The sequence below is a fragment of the Gopherus evgoodei genome, chromosome 4, assembly GCF_007399415.2.
Source record: "Gopherus evgoodei ecotype Sinaloan lineage chromosome 4, rGopEvg1_v1.p, whole genome shotgun sequence".
Taxonomy (NCBI): domain Eukaryota; kingdom Metazoa; phylum Chordata; order Testudines; family Testudinidae; genus Gopherus; species Gopherus evgoodei.
Genome location: NC_044325.1, coordinates 5,555,971 through 5,575,393, shown reverse-complemented (window position 1 = coordinate 5,575,393; position 19,423 = coordinate 5,555,971). Strand labels below are relative to the sequence as shown.

Genomic DNA, 19,423 nt, shown 5'->3' with positions numbered 1-19,423 from the left:
AAAAACTGCCAACTCTCCTCAGTTGTTTTTCCCCTCAATCTTGATTCCCATGGGACCTTACCTATCAGCTCTTTGAGCTTACCAAAATCTGCCTTCCTGAAATCCATTGTCTCTATTTTGCTGTACTCCCTTCTACCCTTCCTTAGAATTGTGAACCATCATTTAGATTTTTAATTAATTAATAAAGCTACCTTAAATGTGATGGAGACATAAGGAAAAAAAGTTTATTGAAACATAGTTTGCATTGGAAACTAACTGATTTATTAAACAAAAGCCTTGTCTACATGATTCAGCAAAGCATGTTTGAAGGGTTTGATTTATAATGTGTTGTAACGTGTTACGCTCTAACTATCCCACTTAGATCCTGCTGGATTTCTCAAAAAGGTACCTTGCTCACGCAGACAAGCATGATCTCCGTGGAGCAGTCAGATCACAACTCATTACAGAACTTTACCGTTTTACCCCTCAAGTGTGTTTTTGTCAGCATCGTGGACACATGCCAAAAAAAGTATCATCTATAGTTAGTGAACGAAAGTGATTGTTTCCAGTCACTATGTCCTTCAGGATTTTAGAACTAGTAGAGTAGATCTCATACCTAGTTTTTTATTAATTGGTTGGAAGAGGAAAACAAGCTTTCCTGCTTTTCAACTCCCAGTTGGTTTCTTCATTTTGAATGAGCTAGTCATGGAGCTGAACAAGTTTAATAAACTGAAATGAAGAAAATGCTCTTTCTGCACTTGCCGCAGAGGCTACTGCAGTTGAAAGGCGGTTTAGCACTTCAACGAACTCTAGCTCCGGGTGCTAAGCCAGCGACCACCACCATTTCAGTGATTTGACATTCTTCGGCAACAAACAACTACTATTTAATATTAATTTTAATTTAATTGAAATGATCTCACTAGATTATGGTAAGTGTAGGCCTTAATATGCGTTGTCATATTTTTAAATAGATTTATTTTTAAAAACAAAAAGTTTATTTAATTTAAATGAAAAACCCAATAGTTTTGATTTAAGAAAAACACATTGATTTTTTTCCACCCTGCCTTTTCCATTAACTAACTATATTTAGATAGATATAGTGCACTCCTGTAACAATAGCCTTTTGTGTTACTCTGAACATTCTCTGTTATATGATACATCAAAGGAAAGAAGCGTGTAACCCATGGGAACAGAGAGACAATTTGGAGGCATCTAGAAGTAGAAAGGAAATGTATAGCTAAGGACAAATTATTTCCTTTTTGCAAAGCTGAGTACCGAGTCCAGCACTGTAGGAGGCAGAGGTGATTCACGTCTTTGAAAGAAGATTAAAAAATAGTATTAATGCCAACAGGTTTGTTTTTTACTCAGCAGAATTGAGAATAATCATTTAAATAGAGAAATCATTCATATCTGAGTTGAAGGGGGTGGAGGGTGAAGATTTTACTGGAGTTGTATAAATTGCACAATGAGGACTTGACCCATGAGATTGAACCCTGGATGGGAGCTGGGGAGGAAATCATTCTCCCTTTCTAGATTTCTATGTGTACTAGATGTTTGCTCCTCCTTCAGAAGACTGGAAAATGTGAGCTGCTTGGCATTACCAAGCAAAATGAGTTGGGATTTGTATAAGGATTTGGAGCTGATTAAAGAAGAGGAGGGAAACGAGGACTAAAGGAAACATTTTGGGGCTCAATCCTTACCCCTGTTCCAGCCCCTTTGTGTCACTCCCACACTGCCAGAAAGCCACTGGATTTCCCCAGTGGAGGGGGATCCATGGGTATCATAGTGTCAATGTCATAGAACCAGTACCCCTTGTAGTCCCTTCATGTTGGGGGCATGCCGTGATTGTTGGCCGTGGTATGGCCAGACTACATTGTCCTCCCGCAATCCCTGGCTTGCGAATGACCACTTGGAGATATAGTTTCAACTGCAGCCTCTCCTGTAAACTGCTAACTTCCCTAGAGCTGCTCTAAATTCCACCTAGGGTCAAACCAACACCCAGCTGGCCCCAAGGTCTCAGACCAGCAAACACCCTCTGACCATTAGCTGCACCCAGCCGATCCTGTGCCCGTGTTTACTCCTTTCATTCTCCTAACTGAGAATTGATTCATCTCATAGGATTGATCTTGCATTTATTTTGCATGCAAAAGCTTCAGTGATTTTAGTTGGTGTTAAATGCCTGCTCAGGACTTTCAATAAAAGGCCCTTGCAATAATTTTCACTCATGGAGACGACATTATTCAGTTTGACTATCTGCTGATTCAGGGAATTTAGATAATGCATTTTGGAATTTAAGAACTGAATAGAGTAAGATCAATTGGTACTTGATTTATTGACATGTCATGTTAAACTGGGTTAATTAGACAAGAGTAGCTTGTTCATGTCAAAACTGCTATACAAATATTGGGCCAAATTCATCCCTGCTATAAATTCAGTGATTTTAAGTGAAAGCAAGAATTTGGTCCATAATTTTAGGGAAATAAGATAATAACACGAGTTTAGAGAATAAACTCGTGAAGAAACAACTTGTCCTCAGCGGGATAGACAAAGATAGAGAGATAGATTTTCAAGGGGATCAACTACTAGGAGATTTAGATACACAACTCCCATTAATCTCAACTCTGAATCCTCTAATCACCTCTGAAAATCTCAACCATAACTTTTTGTTGTGCTGGCAAGAAAACGGTCTCATGACCCATGTCTACCTCCAAGCTCAAATTTTGCTCCCACACCAGCAGGGGATAGGAGCATTACTCAGGCAACAACAAACTCCAGGCCTGATGCTGAGTCTCTGCAGATCCCACTGATGTCACTGGGATTTTCATGTATAGCAAACCTAGCCCACGGGTGTGCTGGTAAAAGACTGAACGTTATTTCTTGGGCTCTGCTCACCTGACATGTCCTGTGATGGGGTGAGTATCTGCTGACTCCACTGGCTACTCTTGCATTCAGCAATCAATTGCAAATAAAATGCAATGCTAGCTAATAAAATAGAACCCTGCCAGTTAATCAAACACACATGAGATGTCTAGGATGAAGGTCTGAATCCCCTGACAGATAAGAGGGTTACTCTGTCTCTTACTGGGTATCAGTAACTGTTGTCTCCGAACCTCAGTGGCTTTCTTGTTCCTGCAACAGTTCCGTCTGCAGAGTCCTCTTCATTCTCTGTGCAGGATTCTGTGATCAGTGTCCCTAGTGGTTTAGTTGTCAGTGACTGGGTGGGCATGTTGCATCTATTAGCCTAGGAGAATTGTCAGTATCCCTCTGGAAGTCCTCAAGAAACATATTGCCTGTGTCCCCCTGGGTTTTGATGAAATGACCTCTGTTCTATCTGTCGATCTGATGTCCTGGTATGTTTATGACACGTGCCCTTAGTGCTGATGATTGAGAGGATATATTGGCAGGATCCCACCTGCTTTCTGTTTACAGTCTGACAGCTTTGACGTATGTCTTGTGTTATAATTGACTGGCATATACTTCATTGTCTTTGGCTAAAGAAGCTGGTTACATGCTGACACTAACTTTTTTTTTTCGGAGGGGAAGGATTATTTATGGGGAAATGAAATGAACCAGACATGGGTTTGCCAAATATTCTTATGCATATTCTAAGCGTCTTCATCATATTCAGCTGAGTGTTGCCATGGACTCAGTTTACTCAATCTTAATGGCTAAGTTTGCTCAATACACACCTGATGTCTGACTTGTTTTCTCCTTAGCTTTCCATGCCTACCAGCATAACACTTTGGCACTCTTGGGTGGATCATGAGGAGATCCTCAGATGGGTAAATCAACATAGCTCCATTGGTTTGACAGTTTAAATACATTAGAATACTACAAAGGTCCTATGAATAAATGCACAGTATTTACTATATTTCAGGCTGTGATTTCTCACGATGTCACATTTCCAAAATCTCAGACATGCTATTTTTAAATAATTAATTTGTAGTCTAGCCTGAAGGGGCATTGCCCGGGATTTATAAGCATCCGGCGTGTGAGCAGCTAAATGATTCAGAAGAGTGAGGATACCAAAGCTACACACTTGTCACTAGAAAAGTATTGCAAAATAATGCTGGTTTACACCCCTTGAGGAGTATGGAAAATTATTATAGTCTGTTTCATTGTGTTCTCTGTTCCATTCCATTTGTCATGTACCTTCCAGCAGCAGCGTCAAGAAATTGAATTCCATTTCTGACTCATTTCTTTGCTGTTCCTATTTGTGTTTGCCAGTGCCCTGGCCACCTGCGAGAAACCTCTTCAGCCTTAAGATCATTTCCTTTCTCATTCTCATCCTGCCGCTGCCTCCTCTCTCTCAGGTTATGTTGTGGTGAAGCTGCAGGATCATGTGTTAACACAAACTAAAGAATAATTAGAGTTAAAGCATAGGGGAGGTTTAAAATGCCAGAAAGTCAAATGGCAAAAGCCAAGACGTTCCGAGTTAGAGCATGTCTCATAGCAGGCCAGAGGAAGCTGCCTGTTGTCTGTGTTAAAATGCCAATGTTGATGCTGCACCTTTGTTATTTATTATTGACATAGGGATGCTGCTGCGAGTGATGCTTCACAGGCAAATAAAAAGACACAGATTAGACAGAAGGCAAAATAGCCCTGGAGGATGTGGAAAGAGAACCATAAATAAAAGAGGGGTTCTGGCCTGTCAGGACAGGGGGTTGTGCAGTGGTGGGGCGCAATCCGGATGCATTGTTGATTTCTTGTCATTTCTTCAAAGAACATTCACCCAGAGGTTGTCTCACAGGCCCAGTGGCAGGTGGGAATGGGTAGGACTTGGTGAGAAAAGGGACAGTTATGACTAGTCCGAGTGTGATCATCGGGCACATGAGTTCAAAGACCGGAACAAGGAATAATATTGTTGGCTGGTTTTAGTCCCACATTTCTGCACAGCTTGGACACCTGTTCAAATGAGATGACGTAAAAGGCTTATGGAAACATTGTTATTTATACTGCAGTTGCACGCAGAGGCCTTGGGGAGAGCAGAGCCCCACTGGGCTCTGTGCTGTACAAATCTAGCGAGAGGCAGTCCCGGCCCTAAAGAGAGATGGTCTAAAGAGACAAGTCAGACAAAGGGTGGGAGAAAGGAAGGATCCTCAGCTCCATTTCACAGCCGGGAAGGTGGCAGAAGCTGATTTTTACTTGTTTATAATTTTGACGAATAACATCAATGTTTATTATTAAGCATTTTTTAAAGATTTTTATCTATTTAAAAATTTCATCATTGCAGGAAATCGTTGGGAGAGGGAAAGAGCTCAGACAATAATTATTTGACTCTGGCATAACAGCGTGTTTTATACACATTACGGTAGGAGTCTACTAAGTTCTTAAGCAGCATTTTTCTTTCGTTGCCCTTCTATACATTTCTGTGAGTATCAATGGAACTATTTTGTGTTGGTTTGTGTGCACAGTGAAATCAGCATTTGCTGCTATTTACCCAAACGATTGAATCCTTCCAAGCCTACAGATGGGGAACTGATGCACAGAGAGGCTTACGGCCTGAACCTGAAAACACTTAGACTTACTGACGTGAGTAGTTCCATTGAAGCCAAAGGAGTTACTAACACAAGTAAAATTCTGTACATGTGTAAATGATTGCAAGATTAGGGGGTCAGTGACTGGCTGGTGTTACACAAGGAGTCTGTGCAGAGCTGGGAACAGAACCCACATCTCAAGTCCCAGTTCAAAGCCTTACTCATCGTCCTCTACAGCATGAGACACTGCCTGGCCTAACCAGGGCAATGATCTGGATGGACCACCACCTTCACTTCTGCGTAGACAGCAAAGCAGGGAGCGGCAGCCTTTCAGAAGTGCTGTGCCGAGTCTTCATTTATTCACCTAATTTAAGGTTTCGCATGGCAGTAATGCCTGTTAACGTTTTTAGAAGGTCTCTTTCTATAAGTTTATAATATATAACTAATCTATTGTATGTAAAGTAAATAAGTTTTTTTAAATGTTTAAGAAGCTTCATTTAAAATTAAATTAAAATGCAGAGCCCCCTGGACCGGTGGCCAGGACCTGGGCAGTGTGAGTGCCACTGAAAATCAGCTTGTGTGCTGCCTCCGGCACACGTGCCATACATCGCCTACCCCTGCAGTAATGGCTACAGAGTTATTTGTTCCCACTTGCTCGTTGGGTGAGAGTCACTGCTGTGCCTCTCAATCTATTTTTATCTGCATCATATGGATCCTTCTAAAGTTGCATGGAAAACTCCCCTTGACTTTGAAATAACTTTGATCCCATCTTTATTAATCAGAAAAGCTGTTACCGTTCTTGACAGCACTCAAAAAAAACAAACAAAGGGCCTAATTCACTAACAGAGCCTAGTGCCCAGCTAAATTCTGCACTGTGTCAGCCCATTTATCAAGACAATTCAAATTGAAAATGAGTCATGCAGAAAGATTTTGTTAGCCTGTATGGAGGGGCCACACAGCGACTTCTGCTGAAGAACAGTAAAGTAGCTTCACGCATTTCAGATATGATGCTCCCAGAGGTTCTTTTTGTTTAAGGAAAGATCTCTCCCTTTGCCTGGTAGATGCGGGGAATGTAGTGCAAAGTGTTTATTGATGGTCTAACATTATAAAAAGCCACTTAGCTCCGTGCTAAGGAGCAGGGTGTTAATCATGTCCTCTGTTTTGCAGGACACTTGGAGCATTGCTGAAACTTGTTCTGCAGCCTCTGTTAGTTAGAAAGTGGGGGTGGGTGGGGAAGTAGGCCAGCATCATTGTTTTTAACCACACCATTTTGATTTAGAAACAAATGGCTTAAAATAAGGAAAAGAGCAATCGAGGTAAAAATGAGGGCGAAAGCAACTGTAAGCTGTGCTGATGGGCGCTTATATAAAAGGGTTGCTTGGCCCAGTGGGATCCTCACAAGTAGGACCATGCACATTTCAGTGTCATTGGTCGTGTTATGAAATCCAGGATGATGAATATTGTAGCATGTCGCAATTTCAGTAATGGAGCAGGGTCACGTGCATTGTGCTAGGAACCATGCAGAGAAGGAGCAAAGTGCCGTCCAAGTGCTACTGCTGTATAACATGGGTGATTGTAATGGAGGGTAACTGGGAACCACAGGAGAGAGCCTCATAAACGGGATGAAGTGTATCAGTCTCGGGTCAGTGGTCCTATGGAGCAGCATTCTGGCATGTAATCAATACCCTGTGACACTCAGTGTTGTGTCACAGAGGCATGCTTTCTGAGACGCAGCCTCTGTCCGTCTAGGCCTCATCTCGAGAAAAGCCCTGACCTGCTGTTTTTAAGGGTGGCATAGCAAGCAGGGGACACTGCTACTGCACCTGTTACATCGGTGCAGAAATGTGCATGCGACCCTGCCTTGTGTCATCATCCGTGTTCATCTTGAAACGGACGGTGGATCCATGAAAATCTCTTCCTGAGGAATAGAGTTTAATGAGAATATGCATAAATATGGGGGTGATTGAAATATCAAGATTTACACACATGGTTCTCCAGCTGGGAATTCTGTTTTTTAATATAGGATCAGATGCTCAGGTGGTGCGCAGCAGAATAGTGTCATCGGCACCAATGGAACTATGTTAATTTGCACCTGCAGAGGGTCTGGCCCATGTTGGATTCGTCAGCTGCAGTCCAGATGCCTGACTGTGTTATGGGCAGCACAGCTAGTGATGGCTGTGGTTGAGCTTGCCTGACATTTCCCATGGCAAGGTCCGGAGTTCCGTGGCTTGTAACTTTATCAAACGTAAACAGTTCAAACTGAAATGTTCCGTTCTAAATTTGCCATACTGCCTCAGACTGAATTTGTGTTGGCATAGTTGAGCTAAAATGGATCAACCATTCCTCAAAATGAGATTAGGGAAAATACATTGGTTTGCCCATGTTAAAAAATATTCTTACAGTTTTTTCCTGTTGAAAGAATAGGAGGTGGAGGAATTAAGGCTGCATAGGCAACCTTAACTGTGGCATTTCCTTAGTTTTGAATATTTGATTTGCAACTTTACTACTGTTCTTCTGAGTGTAATGTACTATATGTATTGTCAGAAAATGCACTGGGTTATTTTTGTTAATTTCCTTTGTATGAATCTCTAGTATAGAAAGCTGATGTAATTCACTATACTAATGCAGAAGACTGTGTATCCGTAGATAGGTTGTGTATCTGTTAGCTGAACACATCCTTCTCCATCCACTTGAAATGTCCACAGTTGTGGCACATTGACTTCCATTCAGATAAGTAGGGTAATGCAGTAAATGATCGATTGACGGCATTAAGGGACAATTCAAGGAACTGGTCCCATGTCAACAATAACATATATGATGTCACACTCAGCAGTAGCCTTGGTGCCTGCCTCAGCCCACACGCTGGCTTGGCTCTTCTTTGACATGTTCTGGCAACTCCAGACTTTGCATTATCAATTTTTTTATTCCAGGGATGCCTACGAACCCAAATCAGGGATCATGGCCCCATTGCGTTAAGTGTTGTACAGAGAAATCAACAACAAAGAGAGTCCTCGTCCCAGGGATCTTCTAAACCATGTCAGACAGGACAGAAAGAGGTGGCCAATACAAACTGAGTGTGGGTGGGTTTGGAGGAAGAGGTTGCAATTAAACCGAGACTAGCAGAGCAGCAGAGTCAGCTCCCCATTTGTCTAGCCAATACCAATGCTGTGCCCACCTCTAGTTTGTCTAATTACGCTGTCCAGGATCTTTTTCTTTTTCTTTTAATTAATTTTTACCAAGCCTTCAAGTGCTAATGCCCAAAGAGTAATTATACACCAGCCCATTTACTCACCACTCCAAGGTGAGCATGTAAGTATTTATACAACAGCAAAACGACCATACAGCTGCTGCTCACCAGGGAGAGCTTTAATTCTTTAATTAACAGCCCTGAAAGACCATTACGAATCTCTCTCTTTTGTTGGGACCCTTCTGTTCTCTCTTTCCTTTAGCTTGATTGTCTCTTTTGAAATGAAAATCCCGTTGATGCTCTGGCTAGTAGTTTTTCGGTCACTTTGTGAAACGTGCAGTCAGGATGTGTGCGGTTCTGCCAGTAAGCACACAGCCAGCTTTGCTGAAGCCTTTATTCTCCTGCAGTACACCCTGTGCATCTGGACCTGCAGGGCTTCACTTGTTGTTGTTGCCTCATACTGAGTTTTGCCTGAGGCTAATAATGACAGAACAAACCCGGGAAAAGCTGCTACTGTTGCTGTTTTGGTTTGTTTTTCTCTCTCCTGAGAACTCCTTGACTCTATCTCTTTATCTGTCGCTATTTTTATAATGTTGTCCTTCACCTGAGCATCTAGGAGAGCAGTGGGGTTTGTTTGTTTTTCCTCAGGGACCCCATAGTCCTTTAGCTGTCTTTATATACGCAGTCCGTATAAAGCCGGGTTTATGGCGAACGTAATGGTAAAATTCCAGAATGGACCTTACACTTGACAGATGGTTTCCTAGAGTTCTGTCTTTGTCAGTCTGCAGAGTTCTCTGGCAACAAAGGTCATAGTTGTGCAAGTTCATAATTTTCTGAAAATATATTTCTTTTTGAGCAAAATTTCTCATTCTTGGTCAATCGCATTTGAGAAATCCTCATTCACATGAGTATGTCCTACAAACGCAAATGAAGCCAGCTGTGACTTCTTGCATGAATATAGGTTACAAGAGTATTCAAGTTCTTTATTTGAACCCAGTCATCTGTTACTAGCTGATGCAAACTTAAGTATCAGTGAAATATTGAGCATTCTCATCTGCCATTAATGCAAACCCCTACTTCAAGCAGAATTTTTACCCTGAAAAGGGAGGAGTGTCAGAGACTCCATAAAATTCACTGGGGACTTCAGTATTGTTATCAATTTTTCATGGAAGGTGCCCATATATTTTATTGATAGATGGTAGTATAAAACCCTAAAATAGATAGATAGAAATATAGTACATCTGTATGGTCTGTGCAGTCAAGTTTCACCATTCCTGAAAAATAATACTTTGAACCCCAAATTTAAGATATTACTTATTATTTATTATTTGTATTTCCTTAGCACTTAAGGAGTCCATTGTGGTAGCCCCTGTACAAAAACAGAACAAAAAGACAGTCCTTGCCACAAAGAGCTGACAATTTAAGATAACACAAAACTTGGTTTAATTACAAAGGAAAAAGTTGCCTGCTCATTAATCTCCTGTTTAGATGGAAGGTTTATACCATAACTGCAGGTCCAGAGGACATTAACAATAAATTTGGGTATTAGATTTACAAAACAAGAAACACATACCGTTCAGTGTCTGTAGGATGTGCAAATCCCAGACTGGCTCATTGTGTTACCTACCAATCAGTTTGTTTAAACAATTGACAATACTTCTATGGCAAACTTGATTAATAGAAATATACCATCATGCCTTGAAAAGAAACTCTCTCTGAAAATCAATGAGATTGACCCTTTTTTCCAGTTTTAATTAACCCCTCTCAGGATCTTCTTTCATGATGGTGTATCGACCCCTTGCACTACTCATTTCAGACACACGGATTTAGGCCAAAATGCTCACTTTGCTGCTAGAAATCATGATTAAGAATTTTATCCACTCTAGTCTAGCTGGCTTGGTTCCAAGAAGGTCTATGTCACACTCTTTCCAAAAGATATAGATATAGATATATGCTTTTGAATAAAGAAACAATATGCTAATACTATTTAAAGCATTAGGCTTTGGGCTAGATTTTATAAACTGAGTCAAACTATTTTACTCCATTCTAGGCGAGTGCTTTGTTTTAATAGTTTCCACTGTGTATAAAGGCATGATCCTGGACTCACATTCTCTCGTATGCCGTCTGTCTTCAGTACAATGGCTGAGTGAGTGTAAAATCCAGAAGTCCTGCGTGAGATGATATTTAGCGTGTATATTGTGTCATTGCCTAGCGTCTTTACCAGGTTTGTGCCCCATTATGCTGGGCACTGAACATGCATATGATAAATGATAACCCTTTCCCGACAGGTCATGTCGACGCTGTGACAAAAGACCCACTGCACAACCATAACTGGCCTGGGTTAGCAACTGGGGCAGGGGCAGCGAGGCTATAAAATTGCAGGGATGTTTGGGCTCAGGCTGGAACCTGGGCTCTGTGTGCCAGCTGCAGATCTTAATGCAGTGTAGACCTGCCCAACGAGATTACCGTCTAAGGACCTGATGTAAAACGTAGATATCAATAGAAAGGCTCCTGTTGATTCCGTTTCGATTGAGCTCTTACACACAAGGCCTAATTGCTAACTAAGACCAACAGGTAGTGGAGAGGGAGGATGTCATAATAATTTCAAAATAATAACATGGACCCCTGATTATCTCCTACTAAAATAATCCACTCAGATCCAGTCAGTGCTGATTCCTTCTGAAGGCTGAATGTTGAAAAGTATGAGCTCTCTCTAGCTGATAGGGTGAATTGTGTTGCTAACAACATAATAGATTTTCACTCTTTACAACCAAAGTCGGCTTTTGTTACTTGAGGACTTAGCGTCTAGCAGTGTCTCACCATTGTGAATGTCAGATCCCTTTTTATGAGGAAGTTTATATCCTTTTCTTCAATCAGGAAAAAAAACCACGCTGTAGTTGAAATGACAACGCTCTGTTTATTTAAGAGTGTGCTGTTGGCAAGAAGTCAAGGGTCGCTTCAAAACTATGCATTCAGCAATCAGATTTGGGTCAAGACGCCAAGGAGCTACTATGGGTCTTGAAACTGGAAGGTGCTGAATGTGTCATAGGATCATGCCCATTACTAAGATTTCAGATTTTCTGTGTCACAGAAACAGTAAACCTCTTAATACCATTACATCTTACAATAAATATGCTCTAAGATGGAACCTCCTCTAGATGTCCTCTTGTGCACTGTTTTTTCTGTCTCTTTGGGTCCTGATACAGGAGAGTGTTTAAACCATCGTCTCTTTGGGGGCCCTAGTGCAATCAGCATGGCCCCTCATGTGCTTTAGTGATTTGGTGGATCGGGGCAAAGGATTAAGTCTTTTGTTGCTGTACAGCACAGAGCACACTGTCAGCAATTAACAAATAATAAATGCATATGGATATTTGGTTAGAAATGTGATCTCGTGCCTGTAACCCACCTAGAGCAAGACAAAGGAAGAGATATCTGCCTGTGGAAAAATACTTGTTATTAACCCTTCACGTTTCCCTTATAGCTAAATCTCATTGTAAATTGGATATTGACTACACTGAAATAAATTAGTTTTCAATTAAATGGAGTTATACTTAGCTACGTGAAATGGATATATGTTAACCTAAGGAGCTTTCACAGTTGAGGTGGGTTTGAGGATGAGTTCTCTCTCCCTAGAAAATGTCTCATCCCGCTAGCTTAAGATATAGCCTCTAACAGGTAACTTCCCTGCCACTTGCCTTCCTGGGGTGGAGGTGTTCCTAACAGAAAGTGGGGGTGCAAAAGGTGGGAGCCTGGCATCTTATAACCAATTGCTGTGGGCAGATGGGGGTCGTTAACTGTGGTAGGCAGTCCACCTAGGAGAAGGGACTCTGATTTCAAACCAACAATCTGAGGTCTGGCCAGACAATTTGTAAAAGGTATGCCAGTCACACATGCTCTATTGGTCTTCGCCATCAGGGACTACATCAGTATAATGCCAGGGTATGCCTCAGAAGCGATGCGTAATTGCTTTACCTGATGGATGTGGAAAATAGGAAAAAAGTTGCTGCATTCTCAGTGCATGTGGCTAAAGAAGTGAGGCCGAGAACTATAACTGGCTTTCCTGAATGTAGGAACAGTGGCAGGAAATCAAGAGAAGCAGCTGATATGTTGAAAAAAAGGAGTGCATATTGCTTGTATGCTTGTATAAAATGGAGAGGGTTGAAATCCATGAACTTCGATGAGGGTTACAAGATAATGTATCATGGTTCAGTAACCAGGAGGAATGCAGTAAGAGTAATCATAGCAGAAATATTGCTGGATAAGGTAGTGGACATCCCAAAGGAATAGTGACCATATGAGGAAAGTTAGAATAGCACTGAGTAGAGAACAAATATTTAATGATATATGTGGATATGTGACACAGGTTGGTTGTACAATTGAGGAAATGGAGAAATTCCAGATTTCTTTGGACCAAGCGATATGTGAAGTACTGCAAGCTGAGAGTATCTGATTATTGGAGCAGATCTCAATGGACATGTGGAAGAACCCAGTGAGGGCTAGGGTGATTTCACAGAGGTAAAGGCTTTGGAACCAGACATAAGGCGAGTGAGGATATCTTATAGTTAGCCAGAGCCATGACCTGATTGTTGCCAATACATACTTTGTAAAGAGGGAGGAACACAATAAGAACACTTAATTACATATGAGAGTAGTGCCAGCAGGTCCCAGGTGAATTACTTCTGGACAGCAAGAAGAGATCTAAAACACATGAAACTGTAAAGTCCTGGGGCAGCAGCTTGCGGAGCAACATGAATTGCTTGTAATGGACTTTTGGGTGAGAAGGTTAGTGTGGGACAAAAGACAAAGAGGTAGAAGTTCATGGATAGGGAAGTTACTGTAAGATTTAAGGGTGAGGTTGGACAGTGACCAGACTGACCATGATGACACCAGTGAAGTTTGGGGAGAAATATCCAGACAAGGCACAAGATGCCTGTGGTCAAAGGAAAGGAGGGAAATTTCATGGCAAGGAGAGACGGTGGTGGTCCAACAACTTGCTGGAAGCAGTAAAGAAGAGGGAGGAAAGGCTTAAGGGGTGGCAGTAAACAAGAATACTGGAAAGTTATGTGAAAAACAAGCTGGTAAAGAAAAGGTTGAAAAAGGCAGTGGCGGAAGGCAAAGGTCTGCCATTTTAAGCCTCAGATGCAGGACTACTAATGAAGGAAGGGGGAAAAAGAATACATAGATTAGCTCAGATTAGGCAAAGAAGCACAAAGGACTTAGATCTGTGAAGTGTGTCAAAAATGAAGATGGAAGAGTACGGGTGGAACATGGTGAAACCACTAGGAGTCAGCTGTCGTTTTGTGAGAAACTGCTCAATGAAGAAAATGTGATGAAACTGCTGTGGGAAGTATGCGCAAGTAACGACCTCACAAGACCTATCACCATGATGGAGACTCAGACGGCATTCAAGATGATGGAACATGGGAAGGCAGTGGTACTGGACCAACTGAGGTATTTAAAGCAGTAGGCTGTAAGGGAGACCTGATGATGTTGAACTTTTTTAACAGCAGCAAAGAATCCTGTGGCACCTTATAGACTAACAGATGTTTTGGAGCATGAGCTTTCGTGGGTGAATACCCACTTCCTCAGACACATGCATCTGAGGAAGTGGGTATTCACCCACGAAAGCTCATGCTCCAAAACGTCTGTTAGTCTATAAGGTGCCACAGGATTCTTTGCTGCTTTTACAGATCCAGACTAACACGGCTACCCCTCTGATACTTAACTTTTTTAATGTAATTCTCCATGCTGGAAAAATGCCTGACAAATGCAGAAGGAACACATGGTGTTAGGAACTGTAGTGTCGGCGACCAGACCTAGTTTCAGAGCTGGAGCTGAGGTCGGGAGTCACGCCAAGAGTTAGATCCAGTTTCAGAGCAGAGAGTCAAGCCCAGGGCTGGAGCCAGAAGTGGTAGCCAATGGTCAAGAGTAGAACATAGGGGTAGGAGCCAGAGATGAGGCGAGGATAAGGCACAGACAGGAGCAGGCCTGGAACTGAAGGCAGGAACAAGGAACAGGAAGGGAGTGGAGCAGGAACCAGGAATAGGGGTTGGATGCAGATTGCAGAACACAGGTAAGAGCAAGGTTTGGTGCAGCAGGAACAGAGAGTCTGTGCAGTTGCTCGGAGAGCCCCCACATATCATTTCCATGATTCAGGAGCGGATGCGAGCCAATCAGATGACCACACAGCTTGGGCATTTCTGATAGGACTTCCTGTGGGGCCTGAATTTCAGGATTGGTGAGGTGCTGCTTTGTCTGTTTCCCTTGGTGTTGGACGAGGAAGTGTCAGAGACCCAGGGCCCCAACCCCCAGGTTCTAGACCCACTGAAACTGAGGACACCCACCCTCAGATCCTTACACATTAGTCCCTATTTTCAAGCATTAAGGAGATGTAGTAATTACTGACCCTTCTTCAAGATATTGAATCACGTGAGGAAATGGATGGAAAGAATGATTGAGAAAAGATTTCGGGAAGAGCCGGAGTGTCAAGAAAGCAACAACCAATTCAGACTTATGCCAAGAAGGTCAACAATGGATGCAGTGTTTGCAGCCCAAATATTGCAGGAAAAATGCAAGGAGTTGCACTTCGTGTTTGTGGATTTAGAGAAGGCTTATAATAGAGTCCCCAGAAAATTGTTATGGTGGTTCCCACAGTCATGCAAGCTGCCAGAGGCATATGTTGAGATTATCATGGACACGTATGAGGATAGCACAACAGTAGTGAGGAGCAACTGTGGCTACAGTGAGTCGTTCAATGTGAGGATAGGTCTTCATCAAGGATCAGCCTTAAGCCCGTTCCTATTTGTGATTGTAATGGACACCTTGACACTGGAGATGCTTGAAGCATGCTTTTTGCCAATGACGTGTTGTGCCATGAAGATATATACAAACTGGAAGGGACCTAGAACTAAGGAGGGCTGCATTAGGAGAAAAATGACTTACAAATCAGCCAACAAAGGGCAGAATGCCGGAGATGTTTCATTGAGAGGATCAATGAGAAGCCTATAAAACTAGATGGTACAGAGTTAAAGTCCGTGCGACAATTTAAATAGCTCAGCTCAGTGTTGAGCCACGACTGGAATGTGAGCGTGCGGATGTTACCACCACATGAAGAGCACTTGGTGTCAAGGGAGGGAATCAACGGAAATTCTCTGCAGTAAGAACACGCTGAGGAAACTGAAGAGCAAAGTATCTGATGAGGCCAGGCACGACGTATGGATTTTAACGCTGGCCGATGAGGAAGAAAGAAGAACTACTTAACACTGCAGAATTGAGAGTGCTCACATGGATACTGGAAAAGATGAGAGCTCTCATCTTTTCCAGTACGAGCTATGATGCAGGTAGCTTCCATCCTGTGAAAAAAACTAAAGGAGTATTGACTGAGATGGATGAGTCAAGTGAGAGGCTGATGTAGGTTGGTGTCAGGTTGGAAGACGCACCTGATGAGAATGCTTGGGGATGAAGAACAAGAGTCACTGACCTCGATTGATGTGGCAAGACCAAGAAAAAGAATGTTAGATAAATTTAAATTGTGATATATCATTCTTATAGCTAGGGTACGTGCAGGTCATCTGTAAGCAGTGTTACTGTGACACAGAGATAACCCAACCGTTCCTCTCCAGTTAATTTGTACGCTGCAATTCTCATTGCTCAAATGAGTGAATGGATACAGGGGAACTGTTCACATGTGCTAACCTATTTCATTGATGGATTACTTGATCATCTTTACTCAGACAGAGAGAAAATTGGGTTGGCTCTGTGCTTCTTAGCGTATATGCATCTGAGTAGCTTGTGATTTCCACATTGTTCATATAGGTGTTGAGTGATCCATCTTCTCTTAAATTGCACATAGAAATCTTAACTGTAGCAAAGTCATTTTATTATTTAATAGTTGTGTGGTAAATGACACACATCATCATAGAAAACATTTATGTAAATCTATCTGATGTTTTTATGATATACATTCATTTAATTATGATAGCTTAAATTTAGGCTGGCAATGAAGCTAAAGATATTGACTTGTCAAGTCTTCTTATACTTGAGTCTGCTTTAAGCAACACCAAAATTGGTTTGCAAAAGAAAAAATTATAGATGGAATCCTGAAAGTAGCAACTTGACAGTGCCTTTAAAAATAGGAATCCATCCTCCCACTGTCTTCCAAGAAGATTATCTGGTAAACACAGTTCCCAAGTGGCAAAACTGCTTCTTTTATACTGGCTTACCTTAAACCCATCATGCTGAGAACCCAGACAATATTCCATACACTGTGAGACTGGAACAGCCTCTAGTACAGGCTCACGCAGGGTCCAACTGTGGGTATGGTCCCCAGAAGAGAATCAGGGCCTGGGTTGGGAAGTGAACCTGGCTGTGATGGCGTACACCCTTTTCCTGTTGTAAGAAAGGTGCAGCGCTGTTGCCATCTTAGATATTCTGATGGGTCCTCTGCGTGAAGACAATAGACTGAAGGACATCAGTCCATGGAGAGCAGGGTTCTCAAGGGAATTTCAGGAAAAGATCTGTTTGTCAATGGATCAGCTCAGGGCTCTGGAACCTTTTCTCAGCTGAGAGAATTTGCTCGGCTATTTCCTTCTGTTGGCAGGATACCTATCAATATTAGGTGGATGGGGTAACAGGCAGGGATTCTATTTCAGGCTCTGCCACTAACCTGCCGTGTGACCATGGGCAAATCACGTCACCTCCCTGATGCTTCAGTTTCTTCATTTGTATGATGGGACTAATGATATTGACTCTCTCTTGGCAAAGCACTTTGATATCCCAGGCTGAAAAGCACTATGTAAGCGCTAAGCACGCTGGCATGTTTCTAATTAATCATTGTCTGAATGCTGAGGATGTTATAGATATTGTGGATCTGGAAGAAAAGGAAAATGCAGACAATCCAATAACAAGATAGAAACCAAATACTCTTCCTTCCCTCAACATGCACCCTCACCCCCGTAAAAGGGAAAAAAATACTTTTAAAAGATCAAAACAACTGATCCAAAAAAAGTATCATCCATGAGAACAGGCTAGGCAAAATATGAATTCCTCCACAGTGCAATACTGCACACTGAGGCCGAGGGAACTGCGATTGTTTAGTCTGCAGAAGAGAAGAATGAGGGGGGATTTGATAGCTGCTTTCAACTACCTGATGGGGGTTTCCAAAGAGGATGGATCTAGACTGTTCTCAGTGGTGGCAGATGACAGAACAAGGACTAATGGTGTCAAGTTGCAGTGGGGGAGGTTTAGGTTGGATATTAGGAAATGCTATTTCACTAGGAGGGGGGTGAAGCACTGGAATGGGTTACCTAGGGAGGTGGTAGAATCTCCTTCCTTAGAGGTTTTTAAGGTCAGGCTTGACAAAGCCCTGGCTGGGATGATTTAGTTGGGAATTGGTCCTTCTTTGAGCAGGGGATTGGACTAGATGACCTCCTGAGGTCCCTTCCAACTATGATATTCTATGATTCTATGACTGGCCACCTTAAAAACTTGCTAGTGGCATGATCTTTGCTGTTGATATGAATCATCTTTATTATGGCAAGGCCAAACAAGAGCGAGGCCCTGTTGTGCTAGGCACCATAGGAACACAGAGTGGAAGATAGGCCCTGTCCTGAAGAGCTTACATGCTTTGTATATGCAGAATTACCCACCATGAAGTGTTTTCTGTAGCGACAGAACAAACGTCAAAGTTATTTTTGTCAGTCACCCAGGTGACACAACCACGTTTGTTCCACGGAGATGAAGAGGAATAATCAAAATCAGGATTAAAACAATTTAAGACAAGATTTACTGAGACTTAAACAATGGAGTCATTCAAGAAAAGTGAATGAGAGTGCACCCTGAGGAAATGGAGTATTAGGCAGAGAGTGAGTCTTGGGCTGGCACTTCTCCGCCTTCACCCCTCACATTCTTTATTCGTCTAAATGGGAATGGCACAGCTGATGGATATAAAGATTGGGCCAGCTTCACAGTGGAGTAGGCCAAATATGCCAGTTCACATTGTCCCTCCCACCATGATCTGTGCTCAGAGAGGAGCCCTTTTACATGGAAGGGGATTTGTCTGCCTTCCCAGCACTATTCCACCAGGCTGCTAAAAGACGGGGTGGGTCCAGGGGCAGAGCAGGGCTGAGGCAGAGCAGGGCTGATGCACTGCAGCACCTCAGGGGAGCTTGGAGAGGTATTGGCAGTGCAGTGAGGTGGAGATCCACTGATTGCACAACTCCTTAGGAGGGCACTGTCTGCTCCTTAGTCCAGTTTGCCTCTACCTCCTTCTCCACCTCTTATAGGGGAATGTGCATCCCTGGGACAGGTGAAGAGAGCAGTCCCTGTGTTCCCTGAAGCACTGGGAGTTTTGTGACTGCATGGAGGGTGCTTGTTGTCCTCTCCAAACTCTGCACATCAGGCCAGTCACAATCTGGCTCTTAATTAGTCACAGGTAGGCGTGGAAATTAACAGGCATCTGTGGTGCATGGGGAAAGCTCACACCTTTGTCTCCATCCTTGTTTCAGACTGTCTGGCTAATAAACTGGAAAATGCAGCAGCGCATTGATTTGTACAGGAAGATTATCTTTGCAACCAGGTTTTAAGCAAAAGCTTAGATTCTGCATCCCTGAGCACAACGGAGTACGTAAACAGACCCAACGCCCATGTAATCTCTGGATTTGGTCTGCCCCTAGTAAATTCAGAGGTGCATTTTTCTTGTTTCTTCCTAAATTAGATCTTACTCCAGAGAAAACAACAGACTAATGTAGCATATCAATAATACTCTCTTTGAACTCTCGTC

General features: G+C 42.5%; 1 protein-coding gene across 2 annotated transcripts in view; it reads left to right on the top strand.

Annotated features, from left to right (window-relative positions):
• The window catches only part of MDGA2 (MAM domain containing glycosylphosphatidylinositol anchor 2), a 652,332-nt gene that overhangs the window by 149,212 nt on the left and 483,697 nt on the right, over window positions 1-19,423 (top strand). The window lies entirely within an intron of this gene.